Source organism: Oncorhynchus kisutch, linkage group LG22 (genome assembly GCF_002021735.2).
Source record: "Oncorhynchus kisutch isolate 150728-3 linkage group LG22, Okis_V2, whole genome shotgun sequence".
Lineage (NCBI taxonomy): Eukaryota > Metazoa > Chordata > Actinopteri > Salmoniformes > Salmonidae > Oncorhynchus > Oncorhynchus kisutch.
In genome coordinates, this window is record NC_034195.2 from 9,896,209 (window position 1) to 9,923,214 (window position 27,006).

A 27,006-nucleotide genomic window follows, 5' to 3' on the forward strand; every position below is an offset into this window, starting at 1 on the left:
GTGTTCTTCTGTTCCTGAAGCTTATATATCAAATAACCTGACAATGATCCACATCATATGCACTGCCAACACAACCAGCCTTTTTTTTAGGAGGAAAACTAGTAATATGAATCACTGTTGATCCCTCCTGTTATGATCTAATGAGATGGATGTAGGATTTTCTACGGCCAAGAATCAAGGCCTTTCCCAGTCATGAAGGACGAAGCTAGGCCCCTCTTGGTTCTTATTGCCGAAGACTGAACTGGGGTTACAGTGCCTTCGCAAAGTATTCAGACCTGTTGACTTTTTCCTTTATTTTGTTACATTAGTCTTATTTTAAAATGTATTAAATAAAAAACATCCTCAGCAATGTACATGCAATACCCCATAATGACAAAGCAATTTTTTCAAATGTATTAAACAGAAAAAACAGAAATACCTTATTTAAGTATTCAGACGCTTTGCTATGAGACTACACATTTAGCTCAGGTGCATAATTTTTCCATTGATTATCCTTGATGTTTCTACAACTTAATTGGAGTCCACCTGTGGTAAATTAAATTGTTTGGACATGATTTGGAAAGGCACACACCTGTCTAAATAAGGTCCCACATTTGGCAGTGCATGTCAGAGACAAAACCAAGCCATGAGGTCGAAGGAATTGTCGGTAGAGCTCTGAGACAGGATTGTGTTGAGGCACAGATCTGGGGAAGGGTACGAAAACAGCATTGAAGGTCCCTAAGAACAGTGGCAAGAACACAGTGGCATCCATCATTCTTAAATGGAACAAGTTTGGAACCACCTAGACTCTTCCTAGAGCTGGCCTTCCTGCCAAACTCAACTACTCCTCAGTAAAAGTGTAACGGTTTTCTTGCGGTGAAGGAGAGGCGGACCAAAGCGCAGCGTGGTTATTTTGATTCATGTTTAATAAAGTACTTCACATGAACAAACTAACAAAACAAGAAACGTGAAAACCAAAAAACAGCCCTATCTGGTGCAAAACACAGAGACAGGAACAATCACCCACAAACACACAGTGAAACCCAGGCTACCTAAATATGGTTCCCAATCAGAGACAATGACTAACACCTGCCTCTGATTGAGAACCATATCAGGCCAGACATAGAAATAGACAAACAAGACATCCAACATAGAATGCCCACTCAGATTGAGAACCATATCAGGCCAGACATAGAAATAGACAAACAAGACATCCAACATAGAATGCCCACTTCAACCACACCCTGACCAACCAAAACATAGAAACATACAAAGCAAACTATGGTCAGGGTGTGACAGCGCTGACCAACTGGCAAGTGTCTTCACTGACATTTTCAACCTCTCCCTGTCCGAGTGTGTAATACCAACATGTTTTAAGCAGACCACCATAGTGCCTGTGCCCAAGAACACTAAGGTAACCTGCCTAAATGACTACCGAACTGTAGAACTTTGTGCTTTGTGCTTTGAAAGGCTGGTCATGGCTCACATCAACACTATTATCCCAGAAACCCTAGACCCACTCCAATTTGCATACCGCCCTAAAAGATCTACAGATGATGCAATCTCTATTGCACTCCACACTGCCCTTTCCCACCTGGACAAAAGGAACACCTATGTGAGAATGCTATTCATTGACTACAGCTCAGCGTTCAACACCATAGTGCCCTCAAAGCTCATCAATAAACTAAGGACCCTGGGACTAAACACCTCACTCTGCTAATGGACGGGTCTCCCCTAGGTGGTAAGGGTAGGTAACAACACATCCCCCACGCTGATCCTCAACACAGGGGACCCTCAGGAGTGCGTGCTCAGTCCCCTCCTGTACTCCCTGTTCATTCATGACTGCACGGCCATGCACGACTCCAACACCATCATTAAATTTGCTGATGACACAACAGTGGTAGGCTTGATCACCAACAACAATGAGACAGCCTATAGGGAGGAGGTCAGAGACCTTGTCATGTGGTGCCAGGACAAAAACCACGCCCTCAACGTGATCAAGACAAAGGAGATGATTGTGGACTACAGGAAAAAGAGAACCCAAGAGGGCACAACAAAACCTATTAACCCTCAGGAGACTGAAAAGATTTGGCATGGGTCCTCAGATCCTCACAAGTTTCTACAGCTGCACCATCGAGAGCATCTGACTGGTTGCATCATTGCCTGGTATGGCAACTGCTCGGCCTCTGACTGCAAAACACTACAGAGGGTAGGGCGAACTGCCCAGTACATCACTGGGGCCAAGCTTTCTGCCATCCAGGATCTCTATATCAGGCGGTGTTAGGAAGAGCCTAAAAATTGTCAAAGACTGCAGCCACCCTAGTCATAGACTGTTCTCTCTGCTACCGCAAGGCAAGCGGTACCAGAGCGCCAAGTCTAGGTCCAAGAGGCTTCTAAATAGCTTCTACCCCCAAGCCATAAGACTCCTGAACATCTAGTCAAATGGCTACCCAGACTATTTGCATTGCCCCCCCCTCCCCCTCTTTTACACTGCTGCTACGTCTGTTGTTGTCATCTATGCGTAGTCACTTTAATAACTCTACCTACACGTACATATTACCTCAACTAACCAGTGCCCCCGCACATTGACTCTGTACCGGTACACCCCTGTAAATAGTCTCGCTATTGTTGTTTTGCTACTGCTCTTTACTTACTTATTTCTTATTTTTATAAACTGCATTGTTGGTTAGGAGCTCGTAAGTAAGCATTTCACTGTAAGGTCTACACCTATTGAATTTGGCGCATGTGACTAATAATATTTGATTTGAAATTAGGGATAAAAAAAATTGGGGTCAAAGTTTAGAAAAATCTAAAAAACATTTAGTCTGCGAAGAAATAAATAAATAAAATACATTATATTGAGGAAGACAGGAACAAAATCATAGAACTGGCTTTACATTTCACTTGGACCATTCACAAACACTTCCCTCGTGCTAAAGTTGACTGTTTCTGTCTCCCTCACTGATTTTCGATTCCCATATAGCTGGGAGAGCTGGTGATATGACGGTGCAATTATGTCCAGTCAATGTATTGCTCCGGAAAGCTGAGGCATGTTTCCCCACGGAGTGGTTGAACACATAGGCCAATGCCTTAAAAAACACCTTGTCCTCAAAGCCAGGGCCTCTTGCCCATGCGTGAACTGATGCTGATGACATTCACATGTAGCTGGGATGCCTTGGTGGCAAAAGTTGCACTGAGGGGTCCACAGATTCCATGCAAGAGGCTGGGGAACACATGGAGTGGAGGAAAAGTATTTTAACACCATGAGACAAGTACATTAGATACATCCAAAATGGTAGTGCACTCTCAACATGAATATAAATCACAAAGTGTGGGTGAGGCAATGTTGTAAGGCTTTTTCAGTATTATCTGAAGGTACTTTCAGTATTATCTGAAGGTACTTGCATTAAGTGGAATGGTGAGGTATACTTTGATCAATATATAGATACATAACATTTATTTCAATTGCAGAGACCAATGAGCCATTATATCGTCCTCCTCAACATTATCTGAGAGCATGTGTCATGGCATTTCCAAAATCCCTGTAAATGTTGAGGAGTCAGAGTGTGTGGATTATTTGAGGCAGACAGTGCCACCAGGTCTTCAAAATATGTACTGCTTTCTTTACAGAAAAGACACAGGCGCTATTTTTTAGAAACCTATATGTTAAAGACTTAATTATCTTAACTGTATTTAAATCAGATACACTACATTCAGGTTCATGGACTAACATCCCTCAGTTTTCAAGTGATGAAGGTTTATTGAAGACCATTGGGTTTACTTGGAGTGCATACCTACTGAGATGAATGAATTGCCCTATAGGCTATGTCTTTATAATCTCATTTAATGAAAACTGCATTACTATAAGTAGGGAGTTGTGTTTAATCATCCAATCGATGCATCATTCTGGTCGCTCTAAAATAAGTGTGTGTGGGATGAATGGGCTAAATCACGTGCAAATTAATATGCGTCAAACATGCGTGAGAACACTAATCTACATACACTGACTGTGGTCCGAACAAGGTGCATGCATCAGTTTTGTGCCTCCCTCAACTCTGAGGACAAGAAAGCGAACTGCAGCTACAGACGACAGTCACACAATATCCATCTCGAGTCTGACCGTGCAGACTTGCCTCAAGGAGAGAGAACAGTGTTCTTAGGAACGAATGCGTGGGAGTTGCTCACTTCACTCGCATCCTTTTCCTAGTGGACGATTGAAGGCGCATTGGGAGCCCCTTTCCGACCGAGGGATAGCGAGCTGGCGGAGAGAGGAACCAGTGCGTCGTCGGTAGACAGAAGAACAAGGCAGTTCCTCCGGACTATCCATTTCTATTAAGTCACAGGCGGTATCGGAATCTGGGGGAACCGTGTTTTTTATTTTTTTTATCGTGTCTTTCAAAGCAATGGACTCGAGATAGGGGGTCTCAATTTGCCTCTTTCTTGACAGGGAGTTGCCGTTGGGAGATATGCGTAAGGATGTTTGGAAACAGCAGTAGTAGGTGAGTATCCCTTTAGACTCGCCCGCTGCTAGTATTGTTGCGGTGGTACCAACCTGATCAATTTAGAAAGGACACTCGAAATGGATACCATTTGTATTAATGTTCGATTGATGTCTATAATGAGTACGTTTACATGCATATTAATAACTCGATTTAAACGGATTATTGCAGTAGGCCGAGTATGGCATTATTAATTTGTTTATCTTAATCGGCGTAAAGTCATATTTGATGCAAGCATATACCAATTAAAACACATTGGTTTCTGAGCAATCTTTCGAATTATTAAGACGTGTAACGTTACGTTTCAGTGGTGTATTTGATTTGCGCATGTGCTAGCAAGAGCACCGCGAGCCTCCTTCTTTTGCCCCAGTGAAGTGAGTTCGGAAAAATGGAAAGTATGCATTTTAGAAATAGTTTTCCCATACAAACGTTATACGTACGAACTCAGAATCAATTGTTTTTCACAAAAATAACATGGTCGCTGTGGTATAACGTTTATTTTGATTGGCGATTGTCTGCATGTATCAAAGTCCCATCACCTAGTCTGATTTCAGATGTGTGCATGTAAACAGGTTTTTTTGAGAAATCGTTATTCTTGCAACGCATGTAAATGTTTACATCGAACTATTACATTACTATTCACAATTATCGTATTATTGTGTGCATGTAACCATTACTCAGTGTCAGCCAAAAGTCGTGTTACAGACGGTGCAAGGGGAGAGAGAGCAGGGCGGGCTCCGGTTTACTAGACTGGTGCGTGGGTTTCGAAATATGTATTGTAGCCTATCCAAATCGGTATCCAAATACAGAATGTATTTCAAACAATTTAGATGCGTAAATGCCTCCGTTTTCTTATTACCACAATGCATTAAAATGTGTGGTCATTGTGAAAACGTACACCTGACTATGATTAATTAAATTGCCTTTAATAATGTTCCAACACAATATTTATTATGTACCTGATTTATAGAGACTGAAAGCTGAATGTTGTAAGTTTCCCTGACAATAGTAAGGAATTTGAATAGGCAGTAGGCAGTATAAATAATAGAGATATTCACATCCTCTTCAGGTGAATTATCAAACCATAAATGTGCTAATTCAAGTGTAGTAACCTTTTCTAATTCATCCTGTGTACTTGTAGATATGATTGAGATCATTAAGACTATACCCTCTAGATAGACTACTGAAAAAGGGGTACCAGTTGGTGATTCAGGACATGTATTTCTCTCTCTCCCTCCTCTCTTTCTGTTCTCTGTGTGTGTGTGTGTGTGTGTGTGTGTGTGTGTGTGTGTGTGTGTGTGTGTGTGTGTGTGTGTGTGTGTGCCATGATAGTGTATGTGTGTGTGTGATCTTTCTGTGTGGCGTGTGTGTTATCAGTGAGGATGGTGAAGGATGAGTATATTCAGTATCATAAAAGGTTTCTCGCCTATGCCCGTGAAAATGTATGGATTACAACTCAGTCACACCGACGCAGGAGTGAGCTTTGTGATCAGTCATATTTTATTTATAGGGAAAAGAGTATTTGAAAAGAGGCAGATGGCTCTCACTACATGTGCAGCATAACAACCACTCATTGTTCTTATGTTGTTGATTTGGTTGGAATAATGTGCATCCAAAATTAGTCTCTGCTGGTTGCCATAATGTTAGTTGATCAAGTATGCAACTAAAATGTGTTTTTATCCAAGACCATATCTTGCATATTTAACTTGAGCATAATGCTACATTGTTCCTTTGTTGTAGCCTACCTGGATTCCAATGTCTGTCCCCTTTAAAAAAAACAAATACTCGTTTCTTATTGTCATAACTATACATCATATAAATATTATATCATAAGACTGTGCGATGCTGGTGCCCTTCTGACATTCATAAACTGATGTATTTTGGGTTATAAATAGCCTAAGGGAGGAGAGAAACAGGGAGAGGAGCTTCACTGTAGATGTCATCTCGGATAATAAAGCAGCATCCCTGCTATCTGTGAAACACAAGCCATGTAGATGATGGATGCTTGAACTCTGGAGATGTTGGAGACAGCTTAACATCTGCAAGGGTGTGGCAGTGTGTATTCTCATTGTTTTCACCAATATTGTTGTTGTTTGTTCCGTAAGAGCTTTTGGTTGTATGCCTATATGGGCATTAAATCAAGGGGGCTGCTGCTAACCGCAGCTGATAGTAGGCTAAGTGTTATCCGCTTTATCCAATCACCCTGCCTTCATTAAACAAATTAAAGCTTGGCAACCTTGCTGTTGCACTGCCTGTCAATGGCGTTCACCTTTTCACCCCCGATGAAGGATAGACAGATGCAGATTAAATGCCCCAGTATCTGTGTGTAAGATGTCGACGATGAGTATAACATTTCTCCTCAGTAAGGGCTCAGACACACCAATAGCGTTTACTGTCGGAGAGTACTTAGCAATTCTGAACGTAATTTGAGAACAGAGTGCGCAACGATCAACAGCGGGTGGTACCTAAAACACAGGGCGCTGAACGATTGGCAGACCAACTCTAGATTCACATTAGGTGCGAAGTGTGCAAGCCTTAATGCCCAGGAAGCTCTGATTCAAACTCCCATTAAATAGCTTTGCAAGCATTATAATGTCAAAATATGTTTAGTTTCGCTGAGCACCCAACTATCTTCTTGTACACCCGTTACGGCCGTTATGTACTTCCAAAAAAGGTTGAAATATTTTTATATCATAAGGAAGAACACACCGGACGTAATGGGAGTAAATGAAGGTAGTTGCTCAGTGAAACTCCATCTTTAGTGAGTAACAAACTTAGTTTGACAACATAATGCTTGCAGAGCTGTCTAATGGGAGTTTGAATCGGAGCTTCCTGGGCGTTAGAGAGGAGACACGTCATACGCATTGTCGACATCTCTAATGTACAGATACTGGGGCAACCCAACCCCCAAGCAGATGTTATAATATATTACTGGTTGCTTATGCCTACCCATATATACTGTATCTCAATATATTGTGATATACATGGGTAGGCACTTAGCAACCGGCAATAAAGGAATTTTCCTTATAGTATATTTGTTGTGACAAATGCAAAGCTTACACTTAATACCATTAGGTTTTGACATATTTGATGGTTACATTGTCTTTATTTGATCAAATACAGTCCGATATTCCCATGTCATGCATGCAGTAAACCATACATAATCCCAACATCAAGAGGGGATTATTGCTGCATTATAATCACCTTCATCAGATTTTGCATTTTGACTGGTTGCAATTCAATATGTAACCTGTGTCTAGTTCATAGCCACGTTTGAGGTTGGGAAAAAAACGAAAAACCAGACAGTACAACCTAAAGTACTTACCTACGCCACATAACCTCAAGGTTGGGAAATAAGTGTAGCGTGTAAATAAGACAACATGACTGAAGGCTTGACAACCTACAGTGCAGTACTTAGTTCCACCAAATGACCAGCAGTGCCAGTGAGTCTAATATTGGCTTATGATGTGTTCCAGTGTCGCTGAGAGACACTCATCCTTGGTGTAACGCTGACACCTTCTGCTGTGTTGACAAGGTGTTTATTAGTCCCCGTTGTGAGGCTGTCATTTGGTAATTTCTGTGATGACATAGCACATTATTTTCAGTTGACATAGGGGAGACCAATTAAGTTGTTTACTTGGCCCTTTTCACCCGATGCTACCTCAATGTTGTCAGTGTAATGCCTCAAGGCAAATGCATTGTTCAAAGGACAGTTCGAGGCTGGCACTGAGTTTGTTAGCGGGAGGTGTCTTTTTTATTTGGTTTCCCATCTCCTCTGTACCTCCGTGTTTGTCCTTGGTAGTCCTCCTTTGAATCTTCGTAGCAGCAGTCTCCTCTGTGTGATTCATTCCAGGACAGCCATATGCAATTTTTCAAGGTCTGCTGGAGTGGCGGTGGCAGTGTTTGTTAAGATGCTGTGTTGCAGCGTTTCATGTTGCCTCAGTTGTGGACTCCAGCAGTGAGCTGCATTTCTCCTTCTGGTGTGAAATCCTCCCGAGCAGCTTGATGTGGATGGTTTGTCTTCAAATGTGTCACTTGGGGAACAGTTGTTTTACATTGCCTTATCCCTCTCTCCTCTTCTCTCCGCTCAGTCAGGGTTGAACCTCCGTATGATGACATTTATTGTTTCCTTCCATGGCCCTGAGATAAAACTCAGTGACATGTAAAACAGCCAAAGCCTAGTTCCCCCCCCTTCACATTTGATGGTGTTTATGAGGCGTCGTAACTAACTTACAATGTTAATACTGTGTTCTTCATGTAGGGGAGAATGGGGTAAGTTGAGCCACCCAGTGTGTATAGGAAACCATACACAAAATGTATCTTGACTAAATATTTAGGTCCAAAAAAAAGGATTTTCACAAAGTCAAGTGAATTTGTATTATAGGTTTCATGATTATTATATCTAAACAAAAAGTAGATTGTTTTGGACATCAGTTGGTGTTTGCTACAATATACAGTGGTAAACCTAGCTTGCAATTCTGTCCTTATAGCAGTGTGGGCTAATATAGTGAAAATGTTTGCCTTGTGGTAAGTTGAGCCATTGGCCATGGGGTAAGTTGCCACTATACCCCATACCAATAATGATTACATTTGGTCAGTTTTATGCATAATGGCCCTGATTCCGTTTTGGGTGGAGATCTAATAAATTAAAGTGTGGCGGAGGTGTGTCTACAGATACTATTCTGACCTTGACTTCATTCCACCACCTTCACACGCAAGGAAACCATGAATAAGGTCTAGCGAACCTACTGGTTCCAAGTGGAAAAGCATCTACTTAATTTGTTTTTAGATAGAAATCACACCAGTCTCCTTGCACTGTAATTTACTAGTCAATGTGATAAGAGCTATTGATAAGAGCTAGGTAGATTAGTAATCTGTTTGGATAAGGGAATTGTAAATATAAATTACGCTTGTTTTAGGTACATTTTACCTTATAATCGCTGGCAACAAATGTAAAACAGTCATATGGCAGCAAACTGAAGTATATCAACATATCAACCTTCCCACAGAAAAGTTTATGAAATGCTATGCCATTATGCAGAATTTAAATTGTACTGCCTTTTAACTTGCAGGGATGGGCACTCTAATGTCTTCAGTAAAGGCAAACTTTCTCTGTTTCCTATTTCTATCATGTTAAATATTAGCCACTATCAGTGTCGACCATCAGTAAGCATAATAACACATATTCAACTGCCAATTTACTGTTAGTTCCCTTCAGTTGGTATAGCCTACATTATCATTCCATTGTTTTGTTTACCTTCATTCACCTCCTCTGTAAATGGCGTCACAGCCTTGTGGTTGTTGCTAAGGATTATTAGTAACAAGTGATGATATAAAAAAGACATGTAGGCTAATTAAAACGTTATGGAGCGCAGACCAAACATTAACAGTTTGAACCTGACACATGGCCGTTATGCATAAAACTGACCAAATGTAATCATTATTGGTATGGGGTATAGTGGCAACTTACCCCAATACTTGGCTGTGTCATCACACAGTTCCACGGTTAGTGCAGGCAATAGATCAGGGTATAGCCTACTATTGTACACTATTCTCCCTATCATAATTCTGTGTACACTAATCTTCCAACAGTACCATGGGTTAAAGAACTGAATTGTGGCAATTTTCAGACTGAATCAAACCACCATTTTTTTATTCATCAATATATTTAGTGCATAAAGGCTCTCCAAACCTGTTATCTTTTATTCATACATACTTTCCTAACACTAAAATCTGCCTAAATAATCTACAAGATGTATTTTTAAAGCTACCACTTGGTGTTGAAAAGGAGACGAATATGCATATTTCTCTCTTTCATTGATGCCTAATACATGAACCCGTTCTCTCGTCTGTCGCCAACATTCTAATTAAAGGTACGGCTAAAGATAAATGTACTGAAAAGCCTATTGAATGAAAACTCCATAAGAAAATATGTTGGCCAGCAAGTGGTATGTTTTTCAGCGGTTTAATTTAATCTATTCAGCCTGTTCAAGGGAACCACACCTGCAAAGCCCGTTACGCACCTTCTTAAGGTAAGTCTGAATACTACCTACTCAGAAGTGCGTAGGAAAAGTGTCGGAATCGGGCCCAATATGCATAGTAGTATTGCAATTTGTGGCCGACTGGCTCGTTTCGATCTTATATAGCAAAATGTTAAATGGTCTTTGTTACATAGGATAAAAGTAGAGACTCAGTGGTAGAAAATTGTATATAATATACTACATTTGAGGAACAATGGGGAAGTAATTCTGCTTTGATCAACACATATGGAGAAAATGGCCCTTAAATATTTGCTGCACCTACTGGAGAGCTCCTCTTTGTCTACACCCGTTCAGCATCATTCACACCATCTTAAGCCTTAGCCCCGACCATCTCTTTTAGGATTCACATGTGAGGCATGTGCTAAACAACCAAAGATTAAGACTTAAAGCTAGTTTATACTACGTCTATAGACATGTTTGTCGATAGAATATTCACGATGTCACTGTGACACTATTGTTGTCCGAATGTCGTTATGACAAAGAAATTCCCATATCATATAGCTGACAAGGTCTTAGTTTGTATTCATTATTCCAAGACAATAAACTCGTAACAAGATCCTTATTTGCAAGATAATTACAGAAAATAGCTTACGGTTGTGAGTGTGACGAAATAAAAGCAGGGCATTCTACCGGAGAATTTTAAAACTTGGACACTGTCTCGTTGGCATAACGTTATATTCTAATTTGACTTTGGTGCATGCAGGTCATGTTGTTTTTACATTACCATCTCTGGTAAACACATACTATATCAAATCTTTTTTAAATGTATTTGTCACATGCACAGGATACAGAAGGTGTAAACGGTACAGTGAAATGATTACTTGCAAAGACATGTACAATTGAAGTCGGAAGTTTACATACACTTAGGTTGGAGTCATTATAATTCTTTTTTTCAACCACTCCACAAATTTCTTGTTAACAAACTATAGTTTTGGCAAGTCGGTTAGGACATCTACTTTGTGCATGACACAAGTACGTTTTCCAACAATTTCAGTGGGCCAGAAGTTTATGTACTCTAAGTTGACTGTGCCTTTGAACAGCATGGAAAATTCCATAAAATTATGTCATGGCTTTAGAAGCTTCTGATAGGCTAATTGACATAATTTGAGTGGATTGGAGGGGACAAAGATCATACTTTTTGGAGAAATGTCCTCTGGTCTGATGAAACAAAAATTGAACTGTTTGGCCATAATGACCATCGTTATGTTTGGAGGAAAAGGGGGGTGGCTTTCAAGCCGAAAAACACTATCCCAACCGTGAATTACGAGGGTAGCAGAATCATGTTGTGGGGGTGCTTTGCTGCAGGAGGGACTGGTGCACTTCACAAAGTAGATTGCATCATGAAGAGGGAAAAAGTATGTGAATATATTGAACAAACATCTCAATAAGTTAAAGGTTGGTCGCAAATGGGTCTTCCAAATGGACAATGACCCCATGCATTCTTCCAAAGTTGTGGCAAAATGGCTTAAGGACAACAAAGTCAAGGTATTGGAGTGGCCATCACAAAGCCCTGACCTCAATCTTATAGGACATTTGTGGGCAGAACTGAAAAAGCGTGTGCGAGCAAGGAGGCCTATAAAACCTGACTCAGTTACACCAACTCTGTCAGGAGGAATGGGCCAAAATTCACCCAACTTATTGTGGGAAGCTTGTGGAAGGCTAGTTAAACAAGTTAAAGGCAATGCTACCAAATGCTAATTCAGTGTATGTAAACTTCTGACCCACTGAGAATGTGATGAAAGAAATAAAAGCTGAAATAAATCACTCTACTATTATTCTGACATTTCACATTCTTAAAATAAAGAGGCGATCCTAACTGACCTCAAACAGGACATTTTTGCATGGATTAAATGTCAGATATTGTCCCTCCTGCAGCAAAGCACCCCCACAACATGATGCTGCCACCCCCGTATTTCTCGGTTGGGATGGTGTTTGTCGGCTTGAAAGCCTCCCCCTTTCCCCCCAAACTTAACTATGGTCATTATGGCCAAACATTTCTAGTTTTGTTTCATCAGACCAGAGGACATTTCTCCAAAAAGAACGATTTTTGTCCCCATGTGCAGTTGCAAACTGTAGTCCGGCTTTTTTTACAGCGGTTTTGGAGCAGTGGCTTCTTCCTTGTTGAGCGGCATTTCAGGTTATGTTGATATAGGATTCGTTTTTACTGTGGATATAGATACTTTTGTACCTGTTTCCTCCAGCATCTTCACCAGGTCCTTTGCTGTTGTTCTGGGATTGATTTGCACTTTTCGCACCAAAGTATGTTCATCTCTAGGAGACAGAACGCATCTCCTTCCTGAGCGGTATGACGGCTGTGTGGTCCCATGGTGTTTATACTTGCGTACTATTGTTTGTACAGATGAATGTGGTACCTTCACGTTTTTGGAAATTGCTCCCAAGGATGAACCAGACTTGTGGAGGTTTACAATTTTTTTTCTGAGGTTTTGGATGAGTTTTGATTTTCCCATGATGTCAAGCAAAGAGGCACTGAGTTTGAAGGTAGGCCTTGAAATACATCCACTGGTTCACCTCCAATTGAATCAAAAGATGTCAATTAGCCTATAAGAAGCTTATAAAGCCATGACATCATTTTCGGGAATTTTCTAAGCTACTTAAAGGCACAGTCAAATTAGTGTATTATAAGTGAAATAATCTGTCTGTAAAAAATTGTTGGAGAAATTACTTAGTAGATGTCCTAACCGACTTGCAAAAACTATAGTTTGTTAACTTCTTATTGTATAGGGGACACTTGCGTCCCACTTGGCCAAAAGCCAGGGAAAATGCAGCACGGCAAATTCAAATAAAATGATATAAAATCTAACTTTCATTAAATCACACATGTAAGATACTAAATTAAAGCTACACTCGTTGTGAATCCAGCCAACATGTCAGATTTTAAAAAGGCTTTTCGGCGAAAGCAAAAGAAGCTATTATCTGATGATAGCACAACAGTAAACAAAAGAGGGTAGCATATTTCAACCCTGCAGGCGCTACACAAAACGCAGAAATAAAATATAAAACATGCCTTACCTTTGACGAGCTTCTTTTGTTGGCACTCCAATATATCCCATAAACATCACAATTGGTCCTTTTGTTCCATTAATTCCGTCTATATATATATCCAAAATGTCCATTTACTTGGCGAGTTTGAGCCAGAAAAAAACAGCTTCCAAATTGCGCAACGTCACTACAAAATATTTCAAAAGTTGCCTGTAAACTTTGCCAAAACATTTCAAACTACTTTTGTAATACAACTTTAGGTATTTTTAAACGTTAATAATTGATCAAATTGAAGACGGGTCTATCTGTCTATCTGTGTTCAATACAGGAAGACAACAAACCAAGCTACTTTTCAAGTCTTGCGCAACTCTCAACAGTGTTGCGCAGTTCCTAGATGGCCATACTTCTTCATTGCACAAAGGAATAACCTCAACCAAATTCCAAAGACTGGTGCCATCCAGTGGAAGCGGTAGGAACTGAAAACAATTTCCTAAGAAATATAGTTTCCTAATGAGAAATCAGTGAACAGACAGAGACCTAAAAAAAAAAAATGTTAGTCCTTGGGGTTTTGCTACTACATAAGTTCTGCTATACTCACAGACATGATTCAAACAGTTTTAGAAACTTCAGAGTGTTTTCTATCTAAATCTACTAATAATATGCACATCTTTTATTCTTGGCATGAGTAGTAGGAAGTTGAAATTGGGCATGCTATTTATCCAAAAGTGAAAATTCTGCAGAAGTTAACAAGAAATGTGTGGAGTGGTTGAATAACACGTTTTAATGACTCTAACCTAAGTGTATGTAATTTTCCGACTTCAACTGTATATATATACCCCAATTTGTGTGGAGTCTCCTCCTTCTCTCTAAACATTACATCTTTATTGCTAGGCAGGAAGTTAAGGGATACGGGCAATAAACTGTTTATTCTCCCTTAAGGTGACCTGACCTTTGCCCCCTTCCTCACTAAACCACATCTTTCCATCCTTATCAGTGCCTTCCACATGTGATTGCCCTTCCTTTACTCAATACATTCCAAGCTTAATTGCCTCCCATATATATTCCTCCTACAGATAACCATTAACCTCTGGTGTAGACAATAGACTATAGCACTCAATATTTCAATAGGATACCTGATTAATTAACAATATTCCAAGTTTAGCCAGAATTCAGAGTGTATGCTCAACTTACCCCATACCCAGGTAAAGTTGTTTATCTCTTATTAACAATTTATTCACATGACTTTACTTTAATAAAATATTTGTTTAATTTGATAACTTTATTTCAAACTATCTATCACTTAGAGAATGTATTTTTAGGCTTGCGAAGCAACTGCTTTTTATCCCTCTCGATTGAGTGTTCTCTCTTCTCTCAGTCTCTGTGTTGCATGCACATTGGATTACGGTCATTGTAGTTAATTACCAAATTACCCCAAAAGTTCTGCGCTAAACTATGTAGAATATTGGCTTGTTGGAAACTACAAGTCCCTACTAAATCGCACAATTTAGGCTTGATCTGATTTCTCTCTACAGAATCTGCACATCGCGCTAACAGAAAATGACAAAATGGAATTCAAATACACATTGGTCAATTAGTTATTTAACAACCGAAAATATCTGATATTTCAGTTAATCGCTCAGCAGTAGTTGCAACAGTGTTTTTTTGGGAAACAACTCAGATGCAAACAATGCAGTAGAAATGGGATTTATTGCACTTTTTTGTAATTCAGGTTCTTACTTAACGCTATGGAGGTTTTACAGGCCTTGGGCTGAGGCCGCATTTACAGATAATTGTTTTAAAATCTGTAAATGGGATGGGATAATAGTTTCTATATCTCCATATGGGATAATAGTTTCTATATCTCCATATGGGATAATAGTTTCTATATCTCCATATGGGATAATAGTTTCTATATCTCCATATGGGATAATAGTTTCTACATCTGTGTATGGAACCTTAGCCTGAGACCCGTAACAGATTTTGGGGGTTTGTTCGAGATCGAGGAAACAAGACCCAGATCCACTAAACAAAGGCCCACACTACATATCTCTGTCACAGTTGGTCAGATGGAGTGCATGTTGCCATATTCACATTTGGAGACCATGTTGTGGATCTAAAAAATCTCTGGCATAACGACTGTGCGTTTCAGCTTTTCAGAAAGCTGAAGTATGGCTCGTACATAACCACTTTCAGAACAAATCAGGTGTATTGTCATTGAGACTGGCAAAAATAGAACAGCCGCTAAATAGAACAAGCACTAATCTTTAAATAAAATGTTCCACTTCAGTGGTAAGAGCCATGTTGAATCACTATTTTCTCTATTTGATTTGCCGAGGTGCCTTAAAATGAAAGGACAGTTTTAAGACCGGAGAAAAGGGTTACATCTTGCATAAAGGACAGGACATACTTTATGGGTGATCATGAGGGTATTACAAGACAATGGTGGTAGGTTGCAATCTGAGGCTTTGTTGGCCACATTAACTGTTATCTATTCATGGACATACCATTGTACACTCCAAATGTCTTACACTTATGATATTTACCATTACTCTCCATTTTATTACACCGATAGGCACATTATGTTGGTGAATTGAAAAAATAAACCAAACCTTGGACTTCTGCTTTAACAACATAGTAATGCAGTGTTGTAATCGATCCCAACTGCAGTTCACCGCTCAATCCCCATGTGGTACTTTGCTATGCGATGAATTGGAAATGACATACCCAGTTTAATCATCTGTGTTAAACCCTGAGAGTTGTCCGTAAGAACCAAAGGAGAGAAGCAGGTCTGTAAGAACCAAATGATAATTGAAATGGACCATGCACTGACTGATTGGATCCTTGAGAAATGCCAGTGGGCATTTATGAAGTTCAGAGTTACTGCCCATACACATTGTGAACCCTGAGGTAACAGAAACAATAGCTGCGTGTCTTAAAATGGCAATAGCCACCAGAATTGGATGCCTGACGTTCACTTCGACAGTGATATTTCCAGAAGCTGTTCCTTGCCTCATTTATTCTGCCATTAGGATTAAAGCAAGCAACTTCTTTCCAAGCTCAACTTTTTTCTCCCTGTTGCGTAAATAGGGAACTGTAGAGAGCATTCACTCACATTGGATTAGAAAATACTTGATATACACTGAGTGTACAAAACATTAGGCTCTTTCCATGACATTTACATTTGACATTTTATTCATTTAGCAGACGCTCTTATCCAGAGCGATTTACAGTTGTGAGTGCATACATTTATGCTTTTTTCTGTGTATGTGTGCCGTTCAGAGAGTGAATGGGCTAGTCAAAATATTTAAGTGCCTTTGAGCGGGGTATGGTAGTAGGTGCCAGGCGCATCGGTTTGTGTGTGTCAAGAACTGCATTGCTGCTGGGTCTTTCGCACACATTTCAAGAATGGTCCACCACCCAAAGGACATCCAGCCAACTTGACACAACTGTGGGAAGCAACTGCCTGTGCACATCCAACATCCTCCACGTCCTGTGCCATGTAAAATGCATCATTGATGTTCACTCTGTCATCTCGGTCGGTGGTAGGAATAACAGCCTGTCATACAGCGCACAGGAGGATACATTATTGTAAAAGGCTGTTGTGGTGGTGTTGGGCAAGGTCTTGGGTCAAGGGCTTTGGAGGTGTGATTGTGCTTACTGTGGCCCTCCATGGGGGGAAATCAGTATTCAGTGCACATGGGGCAATCAGTGCCTCGGCCGGCGCCGGCATTGCCAGGAACAAATTAAACTGCATCTCCCATCATTGGAAGGATGTGATGATGGACATGCGTGTCACTCGCCAAATGGGGGGAGCTGTAAATTGCATTAAGATGGGCGGTTAACGGCCCAGCGTGGGGTCTCCGTAGGGTTTCCTGCCTCGCTGTGAGAGCAGAGACAACCAGCATCAGCTAGCACCACCTGGGTAAAATAATAGAAGTAGCTGAGGTAAGCAGCGCCAAAAAGCAGTTCTGTAATTTGGGTTTGTTTATTTTCTATGGCGGCCATATTGATATACACTGAGTTTATAAAACATTAGGAACACCATTCTAATATTTAGTTGCACCCTCCCCTTTTGCCCTCAGAACAACCTCAATTTGTTTGGGGGCATGGAAGGTGTTGAAAGTGTTCCACAGGGATGCTGGTCCATGTTGACTCCAATGCTTCCCACAGTTGTGTCAAGTTGGCCGGGATGACCTTTCTGTGGTGGACCATTCTTGATACACACAGGAAACTGTTGAGCGTGGAAAACCCAGCAGTGTTGCAGCACAAACCAGTATGCCTGGCACCTACTACCATACCCCTTTCAAAGGCACTTGTCTTGACATTCTGAATGGTACACATACGCAATCCTTGTCTCAAGGCTTAAAATGTATTATTTAACCTGTATCCTCCTTTTCATCGACACTGATTGAAGTGGATTTAACAAGTGACATCAATAAGGAGCTATCACTTGGATTCCCAAACCATAAGACTGCTGAACAATTTATCAAATAGCCACCTGGACTATTTACATTGCCCCCCCCACTTCCCCCCCCCCTTTTTTTTTTTACACTGCTTTTACTCACAGTTTATTGTCTATGCATTGTCAGGGTAGCCTAGTGGTTAGAGCGTTGGACTAGTAACCGGAAGGTTGCAAGTTCAAATCCCCGAGCTGACAAGGTACAGATCTGTCGTTCTGCCCCTGAACAGGCAGTTAACCCACTGTTCCTAGGCCGTCATTGAAAATAAGAATTTGTTCTTAACTGACTTGCCTAGTTAAAATAAAAAAATGACCCCTATCTACATGTGCAAATTATGTTGACTAACCTGTACCCCCACACATTGACTCAGTACCGGTACCCCCTGTATATTAGCCTCGTTATTGTGTTACTTTACATTTTTTACCTTAGTTTGTTTAGTTAATATTTTCTTAACTCTTTTTCTTGAACTGCAATGTTTGGTAAGAGCTTGTAAGTAAGCATTACACAGTAAGGTTGTATACCTGTTGTATTCAGGGCATTTGACAAATAAAATTAGATTCACCTGGTCAGTCTGTCATGGAAAGAAGAGGTGTTCTTAATGTTTTGTATACTCAGCAGTATATGTTATGGAGCTGTGACAGGGTTCATTATTCATTACGTTTCGACAGTTTAGGGTTTTAGTGGCCCATTTCTGTTTGAGATAACCTGTACTTTGATCCAGGTGTAAAACAGATGCATAGGCGTGAGTTTTCAATGGTTTTCTCAAGTGAGTTTTCAATGGTTACTACTAGAACAACACTCCAGTGTGACATGCATTTTTCAATGATAATAAGTAGGGGATCAGGGCTAGAGTTGTGTACTAAATCCCAGAAATAATGGCTGTGAAAATACCCTGTTGAGATAGTTGGTGCAACGTTTCAATATGAGTGCTCTTCTCCACACTCATCTGCCTCCGGTTAGCTTACCCCTTCGACTGATGAGAAAGAAAGTCAGAGCGTTCGCACGACCCCATGGAACCCAGCACCCTTCAATTTTGACTTGAATGACAAATTCAGATCAGAATGATTTCATTTGTTATTTTTGATTAAATCACTAAGAACAGTTCACAGTATTGTCAAAGCAAAGATTTTTTTTATCCTACAAAAGCGACATTGATGCAGGCCCTTTGGTTACCAGCTTTGGATTGATGGAAAAGCTTTTGCTGGATATAAAAAAATATCCACAGGCTCTTAATGCATACTCTCAAAGCCAATACATTTTTAACCAGATCTAACATTTTAATGGGTGCCCATCTCTTTAAAGTGAACACATTGTCAATAAGATCCAGACGTCTAACAGAGGCCCCTTTTTTTGTTGCCCCGACTCAGAGAGACATTAATGTCAGTTAATCACATTAGAATTCATTAAAGACGTGCTCTCTGCATTCAACCACTGCATGGAAATGGGCCCTCCCTGATGCTCGAATTACAGCTTCTCAGATAATTCTAATATTTGAATGTGTTTCAAGCCCATTGTCTCTTCAATTTACGGGATCAATGTGGTTGCTTTTAATCGGTCTGTCAACAGCCACAGCCAGTGTATTCATGGTCTGCAATAATGTGGCCTTTTCCAGTGGAACAAAGGAAAATCTAGATTTTTAGTACTCTAAAAGAGCTGAATTAGAATAGTGTTCATAGCCTTTCATGAGTCTGTGGCTTTGTGGAATGAGCAAGTCAAGAAAAGCAGTTGTGTGTGTTCTCTAAGAAACATATTTTTGCCAATGTCTTAAACAAAAGAAACAACCTGTGCTTTCTTACCAGGCTTCTAATAAGGGTCGGTCAGAAAGAGAGGGAAGGAGAGAGGAATGGATTGAGACATAGTGGAAGAGATGGAGAGGGATTCAAAACAGAGTGATAAAGCTATCGATGGAAGGGAAAGTGCAGGAGGAAACAAGAGGTCAGATTTCAGTTTATCGACCAGTAGGGAGGCATGCTTCCATGAGGAGATATCTAGTGTACAGTGCATTAGGAAAGTATTCAGACCCCTTCCCCTTTTCCACATTTTGTTACGTTACAAACTTATTCTAAAATAGATTAAATTAAACTATTTCCTCATCAATCTGAGTATCACATCCGGCCATGATTGGGAGTCCCATAGGGCAGTTCACAATTGGCCCAGTGTCGTCCGGGTTTGGCCGGGGTAGGCCGTCATTGTAAATAATAATTTGTTCTTAACTGACTTGCCTAGTCAAAAATAAAGATGCTTTTTTAAAATCTGCGCACAATACACCACAATGACAAAGCGAAAACAGGTTTTTAGAAACATTTTTTTTGGTGGAAATATTCAGACCCTTTGCTATGAGACTTGAAATTGAGCTCAGGTGCATCCTGTTTCCATTGAGCAACCTTGAGATGTTTCTACAACTTGGAGTCCACCTATGATAAATTCAATTGATTGGACATGATTTGGAAAGGCACACACCTGTCTATATAAGGTACCACTGTTGACAGTGCATGTCAGAGCAAAAACCAAGCTATGAGGTTGAAGGAATTGTACGTAGAGCTCTGAGACAGGATTGTGTTGAGAAACAAATCTGGGGAGGGGTACCAACAAATGTCTGCAGCATTGAAGGTCCCTAAGAACACAGTGGCCTCCATATTCTTAAATGGAAGAAGTTTGAAACCACCAAGACTCTTCATAGAGCTGGCTACCCGGCCAGCCTGTGCTGGTTGAAATAGTTGTTTTTTATGGGGCTCTATCCTCAGATAATCGCATCGTATTCTTTCGCAGTAAATCCTTTTTTAAATCTGACAACGCAGTTGGATTAGCAAGATTCTAGGCTTTCGAAAACATGTGAGACACTTGTAATTTCATGAATGTTTAATATGACTATTTATGTAGCGATCACCGTATGTTGTCGAATTTCAGCCCGCTACCGGGTTCCGTGCGCAGATGTTAAAAGGAACCACCAGCTTTCATATGTTCTCAGCAAGGAACTTAAACGTTAGCTTTCTTGCATGGCACATATTGCACTTTCTTCTCCAACACATTGTTTTTGCATTATTTAAACCAAATTGAACATGTTTCATTATTTATTTGAGGCTAAATTGATTTTATTGATGTGTTATATTAAGTTTAAATAAGTGTTCATTCAGTATTGTTGTAATTGTCATTATTACAAATAAAAAAAACGTCAGATTAATCGGTATCGGCTTTTTTTGGTCGTCCATTAATCGGTATCGGTATCAGCGTTGAAAAATCATAATCGGTCGACCTCTAGTAGGAACGGCCTAGCCAGGTAGGATGCAAGAGTGTCCAGAACCTGAGACGCCCAGCCCTGAAAGGCCGGGGAGAAGTCTCTGGTTGTTCAGTGTTGGTCTATAGGGGTATCTACCATTTTCGATTAAGGAAATCATGAAAACAACATTTCTTCCTTAGAAATTAAGAGCCCTTGCAGAACAATTTTTATGTCAAAAAATAAAAGAGCATTCAATATTTGATTTTTGGAGAGGTTGGTGTAATGCCAGTCGGCAGAGAGGAGATGGGAAGATGGTTGGTTCATGCTCTTGAGACAGCAGGAGTGGTAGAGATACTCTTAATCTTGATCCGGGAGCCTAATCATCGCCTGAAACTAATTAGTATAACGCAGCGGACATAAATATCCCTAGAAAATGTTCCTATTCATGAAAATCACAAATGAAATATATTGAGACACAGCTTAGCCTTTTGTTAATCACACTGTCATCTCAGATTTTCAAAATATGCTTTACAGCCAACTCTAGACAAGCATTTGTGTAAGTTTATCATAGCCTAGCATAGCATTATGCCCTGCTAGCAGCAGGTAACATTTTCACGAAAATAAGAAAAGCAATCAAATTAAATAATTTACCTTTGAAGAACATCGGATGTTTTCACTCACGAGACTCCCAGTTAGATAGCAAATGTTCCTTTTTTCCAAAAATATTATTTTTGTAGGCGAAATATCTATTCGATAATATATCCACCGGGACAATTGGTTTCTCATTAGAAGCGATTGGAAAAATGGCTACTTGTGTACTTTACGCAAGATTTTCTGCGGGAGCCATCGTGTGACCACTTGCTCAATGTGGTCCCTTACGGCTATTCTTCAACAGAAATGCGTAAAAAGGCATCACAATGCGGTAGACACCTTCGGGAATACGTAGAAAGCATATAAGGAGTCATTGGCATGCAGCGCTTTCAAAATATGGGTCACTTCCTGATTGGATTTTTATCTGGGTTTCGCCTGTAACATCAGTTCTGTTGCACTCATAGACAATATATTTGCAGTTTTGGAAACGTCAGAGTGTTTTCTATCCAAAGCTGTCAATTATATGCATAGTCGAGCATCTTGTCGTGACAAAATATCCCGTTAATATCCCGTTTAAAACGGGAACGTTTTTTATCCAAAAATGAAATACTGCCCCCAGAGTTTCAAGAGGTTAATGATCAGCTATGAAAAGCAAACTGACATTTACTCCTGAGGTGCTGACTTGCTGCACCCTCGACAACTACTGTGATTATTATTATTTTACCATGCTGGTCATTTATGAACATTTGAACATCTTGGCCAGGTTCTGTTATAATCTCCACCCGGCACAGCCAGAAGAGGACTGGCCACCCCTCATAGCCTGGTTCCTCTCTAGGTTTCTTCCTAGGTTTTGGCCTTTCTAGGGAGTTTTTCCTAGCCACCGTGCTTCTACACCTGCATTGCTTGCTGTTTGGGGTTTTAGGCTGCGTTTCTGTACAGCACTTTGAGATATCAGCTGATGTAAGAAGGGCTATATAAATACATTTGATTTGATGCTTGTTTTAATTTGACTTACTGCAGTCAAGTGTTATTGCTCTCTGAGTTTCTAAACTATAAGACCTCCTGCAATTCAACTCTTGAATGCACCATAGAAGAAGACTTCTCTGCCACTCTCCACCCAAATTCTCTTAATAGCTAATTTGTATGAATGTAATAAGATTTGAGGAAATAATTTAATTAATTGAGTAATGATACATTTGATACGCCAACATCCAATATTCCTAAAGAGCATGAGGGATATCATAATTGTTTCAATCTTCTTTTAGGTAATTGAAACTGACTGCTAATCTCTGTTTTCCAGCAAATGAGTAATAACCCATAATGTGTCGTCTAAAGCCCTATTCGTACGGGACTTGTATTACTATAGAGCGTCAGTTATGTTGTAAGCATCATTTTGTTCCCATGTTCTAACAAAAACTATGTTTAGCACCTTTTAAACAGTAATATCCCTCAAAACACAGGAATGTCGGTTCACACGGGATAAGAATTATTAGAAGACCTGGGAGGTTGACAAAAAAAGTAGGTTATTCGTGCTGGGATTATTACACTACCACAATGTGAAAATTACTGACATAGCAGATTTGACAAAAATTACAGATGTGTTGTTTTGTGCTCATACACTTAATTACATTACCTGACCTAAGTAAAAACGAATCCTGTCCGAATAGGGCTTTTGCCATGTAACAAAATAGTTGTCAATTTGTTGAGGTAATTTGAAGAGATTTCACCCTATGCTTCCTGAAGCACCTCCCACAAGTTTGATTGGCTTGATGGGCACTTCTTATGTACCATACGGTCAAGCTGCTCCCACTACAGCTCAATAGGGTTGAGATCCGGTGACTGTGCTGGCCACTCCATTATAGACAGGTGACTGCTTCTTAAATAGTTATTGCATAGTTTGGAGCTGTGCTTTGGATCATTGTCCTGTTGTAAGAGGAAATTGGCTCCAATTAAGCGCCATTCACAGGATATGGCATTGCTTTGTAAAATTGAGTGATAGCCTTCCTTCTTCAAGATCCCTTTTACCCTGTACAAATCTCCCACTTTACCACCACCAACGCACCCCCAGACCATCACATTGCCTCCACCATGCTTGACAGATGGCGTCAAGCACTCCTCTAGCATCTTCATTTTTTCTGCGTCTCTGTTCTTTTTTGTGATCCGAACACCTCAATCTAAGATTTGTCTGTCCATAACACTTTTTTTTTTACAATCTTCCTCTGTCCAGTGTCTGTGTTCTTTTGCTCATCTTAATCTTTTATTTTTATTGACCAGTCTGAGATATGGCTTTTTCTTTGCAACTCTGGCTAGAAGGCCAGCATCCCGGAGACGCCTCTTCACTGTTGATGTTGAGACTGGTATTTTGCGTGTACTATTTAATGAAGCTGCCAGTTGAGGACTTGAGGCATCTGTTTCTCAAACTAGACACTCTAATGTACTTGTCCTCTTGCTCAGTTGTGCACCGGGGCCTCCCACTCGTCTTTCTATTCTGGTTAGAGATAGTTTGAGCTGTTTTGTGAAGGGAGTAGTACACAGCGCTGTACGAGATCCTCAGTTTCTTGGCAGTTTCTCGCTTGGAATAGCCTACATTTCTCAGAACAAGAATTAGACTGACGAGTTTCAGAAGAAAGGTCTTTGTTTTTGGCCATTTTGAGCCTGTAATCAAACCCACAAATGCTGATGCTCCAGATACTCAACTAGTCTAAAAAAGGCCAGTTGTATTGCTTCTTTAATCAGCAATACAGTTTTCAGCTGTGCTAAGATAATTGCAAAAGGGTTTTCTATTGATAAATTAGCCTTTTAAAATGATAAACTTGGATTAGCTAACACAACGTGCCATTGGAACACAGGAGTGATGGTTGCTGATATTGGACCTCTGTCCACCATAATTTGCAAATAAATAAATTAAAAATCCTACAGTGTGATTTTCTGGATTTTATTTTCTCATTTTGTCTGTCATAGTTGAAGTGTACCTATGATGAAAATGACAGGCCTCTCTCATCTTTTTAAGTGGGAGAACTTGCACAATTGGTGGCTGACAAAATATTTTTTTGCCCCACTGTATGTAAACTTCCGACTTCAACTGTACACATCCATGCAGATGTTCTATGCATTGGCTTTAGTGATGGATTTTCCCTCGCCTGCTTCCCATCAAATGATGTAATGTTAATGGGATGAGCACACCGAGTTTAACGGGAGAGATGGAGGAGAGTGGCAAGATTGATGAAAGAGTAAAAGTGACGATCAAAGACGAGAACATGACCTTGTCGGTCTGTGAAGCTCAAAGTCGTTGGGTACCTGCGGGACTGGGAAGGGGAAAGAACAGGTTTTGGGGGCCCCAAGATGCAAGAAGGGGGGCCAAAGTGAACTCAACTCTATCTCATTAGGGATGATCGGCAGGTGGGACTGAAAAAAAGGGAAATCAATTCAGGAAGACATTGAGAGTCTAAAGTGCAGAAATGACTTTTCTCCGGTGTGTCTTGTACTGAACTGTAATACGACTCCCTATATGCATTCAATTTTTTACTTAAGATGACAAGTAATGGGCTTGGTAAATTGGTGAAGCCGGTGTTAGGCTATGCCTAAAAAGGAGCCTTGGAATTAATTTCCCCCCACTAATGCAGTTTCCCCCAGCCTGAGCATTTGGTAGATATGCAAATGTCAAATAAATTATTCAGATTCTTTGCCGTTCATGGAGCTGTCTCCTGATATGTTTTTAATAAGGAGCGCCGATAAGGAATGCCGGCAGTCAGTGCCATTCACCTTGGCTGCTCGGCCAGCCTCGAGTGTTGGCTCTGTGGACAAATTGAAGTCTCATGCCTTGGGGCAATCCTGGGCACGCGTTCAGGAATCTGCCTTGTCAAGAAACCTGCTATTTTAGTATTTTCCCTAGTTTAATATTTTTACATGTTGGATATTCAATTGAAACTAATTTAAATAAGAAACTACTGTATAAAAGTCCCATGTCATATTCACTACCAATGTGGAAACCAACACTACACAATGGAGATAAGCATCTCTAAAAGTGTCTCCAAAATGGTTTGATATCAACAGATGATGCATTGCCATAGTATATTACTGTTCAATATCTAGGACTGGGGCAAGGGTGCTCCACCTATGTAATGGTATAGGAGAAATACCACACTCAGGGGCTAGCTTGGCTATAGCTCACAGTTCAAATACAGTGCTTCATATTGATACTATTCTGACAAGGAGGCAAGATGCCCTTCCACAGGGTGTATTTGATAACACATCTCAAACAGTGAGTGTGTGCTTGGCTTATAAAGGAATCCTCTCATAGAAGACACTTTCATTTCACAGGAAACAAAAGCAAGAGACATTCTCATAAATGAATGGCTGAGTGGCAGAATGCATCACAGATCTCAACATGCAGATAGGTTTTGATTTGTTTTGATATGAAATGTTTTTGGGACCTAATTAGATTTCCCAACACAAAGAGATCTGTAAATTCACATGCGTATGAGCCACCTGAAATAGAGTGTCAGATCTTTCATTGCTTTGAAATTGCCATGGAGATGTTTTTTGGGGTGAGTGAGAGCTGAGAAGAGACCTCGTGATTGTTTTTTTATTTTTTATTTCCTTGTTGAGGGTCACAAGTGTTGACAAAGGGTTTGCGGTGTTAAAAGTCAAGGCGTTGTCATTGTGTATCCACACAGGGTCACCTTGTCATTGATCTAGCCATAACGTTTGAAATAGATTTCCCTGCCATTCTGCCTCCTCATGAACTCCTAGGATTAGCAGAGCTTCCAAGATTTGGTTTCTTCCATTCGGTATCTTCTTCACGACCTAAGCCCACACAATAGCAGGAAAACAAAGGCGGTGAAAACAAGGATGGGAGGACAGCTTAGACAAGTAATTTTATATTTTAATTACACAGAATTCCCATGAGCTCCCCACTTTTAAACACTTTGAAATTGTTTGTTGTTTTCTTCCCATATAATCTTTGATTATGTGAAGGTCTGAATTCTTTCCCATAAGCCTCTTAGGTAGATCTGTAGAAGGTGGGGATTGCTCGAGGGGGGGCCTACACCAGAGTGAAGGGTGGACAGCTTCTTTTTCATCCACCATCCACCCCTCAGCCCAGTCTTCATTCTGCTTAGTTTCCATTTCTAAGTCAGTATCAATATCGCCATTGAGTGGGTTTTTATCTGACTAATTAAGGCTTCATCTTTCTATGCGTTCTCTCCAAGGACTGGGAT

The 27,006-nt window shown here is 40.3% G+C and overlaps 1 protein-coding gene across 2 annotated transcripts in view; it reads left to right on the forward strand.

The window, feature by feature from the left end:
* The window catches only part of lingo1a (leucine rich repeat and Ig domain containing 1a), a 118,076-nt gene that overhangs the window by 56,340 nt on the left and 34,730 nt on the right, over positions 1–27,006 (forward strand). The window contains exon 1 of one of the 2 annotated variants that reach the window (XM_020456648.2): positions 3,945–4,478. The exons of the other annotated variant lie outside the window; for it this stretch is intronic. The gene's annotated coding sequence lies outside the window, so the exon portion shown is untranslated. Of the gene's footprint in view, positions 1–3,944; positions 4,479–27,006 lie in introns of those variants that run through there. 2 annotated transcript variants of the gene reach the window in all.